Source organism: Cicer arietinum, chromosome 3 (assembly GCF_000331145.2).
Source record: "Cicer arietinum cultivar CDC Frontier isolate Library 1 chromosome 3, Cicar.CDCFrontier_v2.0, whole genome shotgun sequence".
Lineage (NCBI taxonomy): Eukaryota > Viridiplantae > Streptophyta > Magnoliopsida > Fabales > Fabaceae > Cicer > Cicer arietinum.
This window is the reverse complement of record NC_021162.2, coordinates 40,686,252-40,696,577: the sequence shown is the minus strand read 5'-3', so window position 1 is coordinate 40,696,577 and position 10,326 is coordinate 40,686,252.

Below are 10,326 nucleotides of genomic sequence, written 5' to 3'. Positions count from 1 at the left end.
GCATCACCTATTATATCATATTGATCTAAGTCAAAATCAATATTGCTAAACCATTCAAGTGTTGTAAATTGAAGAAAGTGGTGTACTTTCTTCAAGTGTTGTAAATTGAGGAAGGTGGTGTTCTTTCTTCAAGTTTTGTAAACTAAGATTGTGGTGTGCTATCTTAGGGTGATTGTTAGGAGTTTGTAACAAAGATCTTAGGGTGGGACTTGTACTTATTCTAACAATATTGGAAAATCTCTTGGGGTGTGCAAGAGGACTAGATGTACCCTTGGTTATAAGGGGAACCAGGATAATATCTTTGTGTTCTTTATTTTTCTTCCATTTATCTTTTCTATATATTATCTTAAATCAGAAAAATCAAACACTAAATCTCTAAAAACAAGAAAATTTCTAAACACCTAATTCACCCCCACTCTTAGGCGCACTTCTGTACTTACAGGCTTTAAATTTTCATTTGTTTTCTCCTATTCCTTTTTGTGTTGACAAAGGGGGATAATTAGTTTAGATTTAATGTAATCTGATTTGTACTAAGAAGTCCATTTATTCATTGAACTTCTGTATATTTTAATTTGCTTGAAACATGTGTCTGAATTCTGTATATTCATCATTCTAATTGCATCAATGAAATTTTATTTTGGTTCAAAATCTGAAGCATATTCTGAGCGAGAGCTGTTAAGCTCTCTATGATTAAAATTAGAATCAAAATTAAAATCTAAAATGACATGTTTGTTATCATAAAAAAGGAAGAGATTGTTGAAGCAAAATCCCAAATTAATGTTTTGATTTAAACAAACAAAGGTTAATTAAAGACTCTGATTATGATTCTAAATGATGTGTTAATTTAACATGTGTTTTTGAGTGTCATAATCCTAGATAGGTACTAAGCAATGCAAGCAAAATCAGTTTAATGATAAAACAAAAAATGAACAAAATAGAACCAATAATATTTTCCACGTTTTTTCATTTTCATCAAGCAAGTTCAAATCATCTGTTAATGCAAGGAAAACTCCTACAAATTATGAATTCATTTTTAGTACATCTACGAGGAACATACAACTCTCACGTCATCAAAAGAAACACTATTGTGAAGATCAATTATTGTGAAGAAACACTATTGTCACGTTATGGAGGACATTATTGTGAAGATCAATCTTGTGGATTAGAAGTCTAGTTTTTTTGGTAGAGTTAAAAGAGAAGAATCTCTCCAACAACTCCAGTAATAATGATGTCATGAGTGTTGGTGCAAAAGTGGTTTGAGCTATAATCCTCTTATTGATGATAACAAAAATAACAAGAATAATTATCCCCTAACTATATTTGCTAGGTTTTCAAACTAAGTTAGAAGATAAATATTTATTTTAATGACTATCTATTTTAAGGTAGCATACATTATGAGTAAGTTAGATATAATTATCTAAGTGTTTAACACAGAATATTATCACCTAATTGTTGAGACAAAATCTCAATTTAATGATTTGATGAAAACAAACAAAAAGTTAATTAAGAATGTTAATTATGATTCTAAATGTTATGTTAATTTAACTTATGCTTTTGAGTGTATTAATTTAAAGATAGAATTTAAACAAAGCAAAGAAATCAGTATTAAAAGGCAAGAATCTGAATAGACAAAAATGGAGGACATTTTTAACAATATCGTTGTGCGGTATCTCTTCCCTTATCTATTTACTTTCAGTCTAATTGATTATCAAGTTAAATACATAAATTGAATTACTGATTTTAACTAACCAAAAACGTTCTCCATTTTCTGGTTAAAACCAAGAACGTTCTCCGTTTTCGGTTTTCACAATCAAGATCAATCTTGAGTAATTTTCTTAAGTTTTTAACAGGAATTTTTAAAAGGGTGTGTCGACACCTAATTTTGTCCGCTACTTTATGATTTTTAATAAATATATAAAAAAACAAAAAACATAATAATGATGAAAATAATAATAACAATAAATAGTTAGATTTTTAGAAAATCATGGATTGTGTTTGGTTTCTATTTGACTATGATTCCTTTCTAGAAACTTTTACTATTTTCAAAAATAAATAAATAATAATAAAAATTAAAAACAAACGTATTTAATTGAATTGAAATAATGGTAATAAAAATCAGTATAGTGATGGTCAATTGAATAGAAAAGAAATCGAAGAAATGAATCAATGATTATAAGAATCAATATAATTATGGCCAATTAAATGAAAAGAAACCGAAAGAAACATATTAATGGTAATTCATTGGCAATTATTCTCTTGTCTTTTGTAATCTACACTCAAAATGTCTATAAATAGTCTACTACAAGAGGACAATAGGGAGGAGAATTAGGAGCACAATTGGGGGGACAAGAGGAAACACAATTGAGAGCACAAAAAAATAAAAGAGAAAAGAGAATAATAGAGAGAAAATAGAGAAGAAAGATTGGAACGAGTTAGTAAAGAACATTTCCAATGCGGTAAACACTTATTTTTCTTTTTTCTTCTTGTCTATTTTTTTTTTACATTATTATTGTTATAGAGTTTTTTTTTACTATTCTATACACGTATGATATAAACAATAATTTTTTTTTGGTTTCTCGATCAAGTTTTGGAATCAACTAATAAAAATCAATTTGATTTTGTATAATCATATCGTTTATTTCTTTATCAAATTCGTGATCTCTCATCTTTATTGTGTTTTATTTCTTGTGTGTTAGATTTTAAATTATCTTATTATTACCGTCGTCGGTTCATGCCACATATGCGTCAACGACTCGCAGATCTGCTCTTGAATTTTTATCCTTTATCATTTGTAAAAGTCAAAAAGTAATAAAATTATTTTTTAAAAATAAAATGATACACAAATCAATATACAACCCATCACTCCTATTATTATTATTATTGTTATTATTATTATTATTATTATTATTATTATTATTATTTTAATTATTATTATTATTATTAATATTATTATTATTATTATTATTATTATTATTATTATTATTATTATCATTATTACTATTATTATCACCATTAAGTTGTTAATTTATTTTGATAAATATATATAAAGTAAAATTAATAATAAAATCGATCTAACACATAAATATTTTCTACCCAAGAACTACGTGTGTTTTGATTTCCCTATTGCACCTGGGGATACGTAGGAGCTGGATTTTTTCCCTTGTCAAACCAAATTAATAAAAAAAAAAAATTCTTTTAATAATGTAAATAATTTATTTTCTTTTATTTATTCATTCTTTTAGGGGGTAAAATAAATAATTTGTGTACAATTAATTATAGGGTAACCGTTTTAACGGACGATGTAGGGTAATATTATTTTCCCTATTCGTAATCGACTCCCGAATCTACATTTTTTGTTCAAAAATCATTATTTTAGGTTTTATCCAATTTTTCCTTTAATAAAATAAAATTGGTGGCGACTTCTTTTTTCGGGGACAATCCGGACACGACAGGGTAAATTTACAATTCAAACCCCATTTTTTGTAAATTGACATTTCTACTTCACTAATAAACAAGTAAGTATGTTCACTATAGAGTAAATCATGATATGGCAATAAGAAGCATTGCAACAAGCACGTGTTAATCTAGAGTTTGAGTCAAAGTAAATATGAGTCAACGATTGATCTTTTGATCATAAAGTCAAAAACGCTACAATGGTCATCTGCCTCAGACTAAAGACAACTAAGAGTTATGACTTAAGACCAAAGAAGAAAACTCTTAGTAAAACCACCATTCTAGTCAATGCTCTAGTAAAAAATTTCGGAACCAAGTTGATTTTACATTTTGAGTTTTGATGTTAACAAAAGTATTTTATAAAAACAATATATTTGACTTCAAAGAGTACAAAAGAAGATTCATATTTTTGAAGAAAATCTATAATAAGATTTGATTCAAATCTATAATTGAAGAAAAACTAAAATAAGATTTGATTCAAATTTATAATTGATGAAAAAAATAAAATAAGATTTGATTTATATTTATAATTGAAGAAAATCTTTGACTAAGTTGGAAAGAAGATATGGTTAAGATTTGAAAAATATTTGAAGAAGATTTGAAGAATATTTGATCAACATTTGAAGAAGATTTATTTAAGATTTGAAGAAGATTTGATCAAGATTTATCTACAACAAAATAGGAACATAATCAATATGAAGAATTTACAAACTCAATCTACAAAAAATAGGAAAATAATCAATATGAAAAATTCACAAACTCAATCTGAACAAGTTTGGGGTTGCAGGTTGTTTGGGAAGATTGAGTTGGAGGGTCAGGTGCTTTGTAATTCAAGGTATTTTAATTAGTGGATTAAAGCTTTCTAAATGAAGGGACTGAATATAGTCAAGTAAATGGTGAACCAGGAAATATATATGTGTCAAATTAATTATGCTTTCATTGTTTACTGCTTCTGAATCCGATTGCTTGTTATCTGAGTAATTAATAAAAACTAACCAACCTTCATCAAATTAGCAAAAAGTTATCACTTTAATTAAACACAATTCAACCCCTCCTTCTTGTGTTTGCACCATCAATTAGCATTAGACCTCGGTCTTAAGGCTGAGCACTTTACAGTTTTTGAGGAAAGATCCAAAGGTTCAACATGTCTCGATTTAGTGAATCAACAAATGAAGAAATTGAGGTATTTTCTGAATTTCTCTATCTCATTTAATTACTTCTATAAATGATATTTTAAATATTAATCAAAAATTGCCTTTAAAACTGAAAACACTTAGGAAAGAAAATACAAATCTAATTCAAAAAGTAAATGTTTTAAAGAATCAAAATACTGAATTTAAAACATAAAATATAAATCTGAAAACTGATATTACTGAACTTAAAATAGAGAATGCAAATCTAAAAACTGATATTAATGAACTTAAGACAAATAATGCAACTCTAAAAACTAATATTATCGAACTTAAAATAGAAAATTCAAATCTGAAAACTAATATTGGTGAACTTAAGGCTGAAAATCAAACTCTGAAAAGTAATTATAGTTCAACATCAATTGAAAATACCACATGAAACTCTGATAAACATGAAGAATTATTTCAAGATTTTATTGATAATGGTATAGAAAGAAGCAAATATGCATCTATGATTTATGGAGTTAGTAGGAATGGTGAAAGAGAAATAGGATTTCAAGAAAAAGTTTATTCCCTCTAATGATTTATGTACTATTTGCTATAAGAAATGTCACACTAAAATATCATGTGTTATGATAACCACATGTAAAGACAAGAAATCTTTAAGACTTAACAAACTAGGACCCAACCAGATTTGGGTACCAAAGGATAAAATTGTTTATGTTGTAGATGTTCTAAGCAACCAAATTGAAACACCAATCATGGTGCCTGATCAATGGATGCTTGCAATATATGACGGAAAAAAGGTCTATGTTCCAAGCCCTACCAAACAGAAGCCAACTAACTCTGGTGGAAGAAGGACTGGTCAACCCAATACTTATCAGAACCAGAATCTGAAGTATCAACATAATATCAAAAAAATCTGAAGTATCAACATAATCAAAACTTGCAGAGAAATCGCACATATCAACAAAATCAAAGCTAGCAGAGAAATCACACATATCAATAGAACCGAAACTATCAAAAGAATCACAACTACCATCAGTTCAAAAATTATTAGAGGAACCCATCAGCTGAAACAAAAGTGTCTGATGAACAATCATAATTAGGAGACTTCCTTGAGCACTCCAATCAAGTTCAATAAGACTACAAACCTGGATGGGAATTCAAATCCCTTCATCCAGACTCTTTAGAAAAGAATCTGAAAATCAGAAAAGAAGAACTAAGAGGGTTTTTAGAGTGAAACTGAAACTGTTAACATATAGGTGATATATTTCTATAAATTAAATTATTTTTTGATATTATGTTAACTGTGATAACAAGAAGCTGAATCTTAAAAATCAAATCTAGATAAGTATTTTGTAGGTTCTAAAAAATTTAGAGGAACAAGAAGATCCCCATAATCTGAACACTTCAATAGAAGTAGCATACAAGTTTGGGTTTCAGAAACCACCAGAAACATCATTGATATTTTGGCTGTATTAATTTCATTCTTCAATTATCTGATTTATATGACAAACAACTTGACCTTAAAAAGTCAAAGCATGTTGAGAATATTGTAGTTTTACCAGAACTAGAGGAAGCGAATACAAACAAATTAGAAGAATATGAAAAATATTCAAAGGATGAATCTGATCAACTCAGAAAATAGTCAAGATAAGTTAGAAGAAAGATCTGGATGAAAGTACTGGTCATCTCATCCTGAAACCTTAATCATTGGAAGTGCAAGTGATCATTTGAGGACCGTATCATCACTTAAAGATACCAGTTTGTTTGAATTACTCTCATCAATTGAGCGTACCTCTATTGATGAAGCATTGACAGATGATGGATGGATTCTTGTAATGCAAGAAGAGTTAAATGAATTTGAGAGGAATGATGTTTGGGATCTAGTTCCTAGATCAGAGAAGAATATTATTGGAACCAAGTGGGTTTTCAGAAACAAGCTAAACGAAAAAGGTGAAGTGGTCAAAAACAAGGAAAGACTTGTCGCACAAGGCTATAGTCAGCGAGAGGGCATTGATTCCATTGAGACATTTGCTCCAATTGTCAGGTTATAAGCTATTTGTATTATACTTTCTTTTGCTGCATATAATAACATTACATTATTTTAAATGGATGTTAAAAGTGCTTTTCTAAATGGTTATATAAGTGGCATGATAGACTCAATAACTTCTTGCATAAAAATAACTTTGAAAGAAGACAAATAGATAATACACTTTTTAGAAAGTCAATAGGAGATAACATTCTTATTATTCAAATTTATGTTGATGACATTATTTTTGGATCTACTAATGGCACTCTTTGTCAAGAATTTTTTAAATTGATGCAGCTTGAGTTTCAAATGAGTATGATGGGAGAACTTAAGTTCTTCTTAGGGATACAACTTCAACAAAGTAAAAAGAGTATATACATTCATCAAACTAAGTATAAAAAAAAGCTTCTTAGGAAGTTTAAGATGAGTGACTGCAAACATATGGTTACACCAATGCACTCTACTTGTCTACTTGGAAAAGATGATTCAGACGAAAAAGTTAACCAAAAACCTTATAGAGGAATGATAGGATCCCTGCTTTACCTTACTGCATCCAGACCTGATATCATGTTTAGCGTATGTGTATGTGCAAGATTTCAAGCTGACCCTAGTGAATCACATTTAACTACTGTTAAGAGAATCCTTAGATACCTAAAAGGCACTACCAACCTTACCTTGTTTTACAAGAAATCTCCTAAGTACAAACTTAGTGGATACTGTGATTCTGATTATGTTGGAGATAAACTTTAGAGAAAGAATATTAGTGGCAACTGCACCTTTTTAGGTGAAAATTTAATATCTTGGTCAAGTAAGAGACAAAACATCATTGCAATGTCAACAGCAAAGGTTGATTACATTTCAACAGGTTCTCAACTACTTTGGATGAACCATCAACTTTAAGACTACAAAGTCCTAGAATCAAATATTCCCATCTATTGCAATAACACTCCTGTCATTTGTCTACCTAAAAACCCTATCCTATATTCTAGAGCTAAACACATAGAGATCAAACACCACTTTATTAGGGACTTTGTTCAAAAAGGGGTACTAAACATTCAATTTGTAGACACTGAACACCAATGGGATGACATATTCACCAAACCACAACATAAAGATAGGTTTGACTTCATCAAGAAAAAACCAAAACCTTACCTTTATACATGACTGGTGTTATGATAAATTTAAAGTAGTTTATTTTTATATTAGTTTATATATTTTCTTGTATTATGTCATAATTATTTCATTTTAAAATAAAAAAAAAACGAAACAAAAGAGAAAATAAAAAGACAAAAAAAAGAGACAAAGTTTCACTTTCAAGTATTTTAGTCTGATGACAAAAGGAGGAGAAAGATATTTGATAAAGGGGAGATAAAATGATACTGAGACTTAGGGTGAGTCTAAGAATAAGTTAGGGGGAGTCAAATAAATATAAAGAAAAGTTGTTATAAAAAATACAAGTTTTGCCGTCATCAAAAAAGGGGGAGATTGGTGGAACCAAGTTGGGTTTACATTTAGAGTTTTGATGTTAACAAAAATATTTTATGAAAACAATATATTTGACTTCAAAGAGTATGAAAAAAGATTCATGTTTTTGAAGAAAATCTAAAATAAGATTTGATTCAATTTTATAATTGATGAAAATCTAAAATAAGATCTGATTCATATTTATAATTGAAGAAAATCTTTGACCAAGATGAAAAGAAGATATGGTCAAGATTTGAAAATATTTGAAGAAGATTTGAAGAATATTTGATCAACATTTAAAGAAGATTTATTTAAGATTTGAAGAAAATTTGATCAAGATTTATCTACAACAAAACAGGAACATAATAAATATGAAGAATTTACAAACTCAATCTACACAAAATAGGAACATAATCAATATGAAGAATTTACAAACTTAATTTGAACAAGATACAATTTAGAATTAAACAATGACTAAATTGAAGCCCAAATTTTCACTATAAATAGACACTCAAGGCTAAAGAAGAAAATAATCAAAAAGGAGAAAAGAGTAGAAGAACTCATGCGCAAAGTTTTAAATTCATATTAGATTTCAAAGAGAGAAACACTTGTTCAGGTTAGAAATATTTTCTGGGTGTTCTTTCCTTAGAGTGTGAGAGTCATTATTATCATCAACTTTGTTAGAAGCAACTACTCAAGTTTCAATCTTTTGTATCCAACCCGATAATGGTTTAGTTCCTTTTTCAATTTGGGGTTGTCAGGTTGAGAAGATTTGACTTGTAGGGTCAACGTGATTAGTTCCTCAAAAGTCTGGGGTTGTTAGATTGTTTGGGAAGACTGGCTTGGAGGGTCAGGTGCTTTGTAATTCAAGGTATTTGAATTAATGGATTAAAGCCTTTTGAATGAAAGGACTGGATGTGCCAAGTGGTGAACCAGGATAAATATGTATGTCAAATTAATTATGCTTTCATTGTTTACTGCTTCTGAATCTGATTGTTTCTTATCTGAGTAATTCTTAAAAACCAACCAACCTTCATCAAATTAGCAAAAAATTACCAGTTTTATCAAACACAATTCAACCTCATTTCTTATGTTATTGCACCTTCAAAAGTCAAATCATCAAATGAACAAAGAAAGAAGAAATCAAGACAATGCTCTGAAAAATATGTTAAAGTTGCGTTGACTCTGATCAACACGCCTATGATGAATATGATAATACAAGCTCACGCTACTAATTCCGCATCTAATAATTCTAGAAACTAGTTGATCGTTTGGTCAACGCAAAAAAGTCAATTTTCTTAAGTCAAACAATTGAGTCCATAACTTTGAAGAAGTCAACATCCCAACATATTTTACTCATCAAAGTTGGACTTATCATCTGATTGAAGAAATGTAATGATATCCTCTGATATTTTCCTTCTTAAAATCAAGATATGTTGAATTAATCATGAATATATATGGACATGTTTTAAAGGCTAATATGTTTTAAATGTTGATTCAAGATCTTCAATAGAATATATATGGTAAGAAGTTGGTAATGAAAAAGACAATAATCTAAGAAGGCTTTTGTAAAAATCCTAGAACACATCAAAATAAAATAAATAAATAAATAAAATTGTCTCAATAGAGAGTTGTTAGAATTGATTTAAATCAATAAAGTTGTTTGATACACTTGAATTGATATATGATTTAAAATGTAATATTCTATCAATGAGAGTTAGAATTCTAAAAATAAACTTTGTGTCAATTCAGACACAAACTAGAACTGATGAAAATCAGCCTGATAGTGGCAACAACTCTCTCATCGATAAGAGGTAATTACAAACCTCAACGACAACTTGCCTGAAAGTTAAGAAGACTAAAAAAGGCTCTAATGGTGATAGCCTGAAGAGGCATCAGAAAAATACTCAAGGCCTGAAGAGCTAGGGAAAATAATACTTGTATGTTATTGGATCTCTCTAAAAGAGGAGGACTAGATGTAATAATTTATTGTGAACTAGTATAAAATGCTTATGTCTCTTCTTTGTCTCTACTCGACAGTTAATCTAAGTTCTTTATGATTTAACATTATTTTACTTAATTGTTTTATAATCAGAAATTTAATTAATATTTTGATAAAGAGCAATTTCTTTAAACAACTCAAATAATTTTCAAAAAAAAAAAGAAAAAGAAAAACACAATTCAAACTTATTTTTCGTATTTTTCAGCACCTTTAGTGTTAGTACTCTCCAAATGACACTAGTG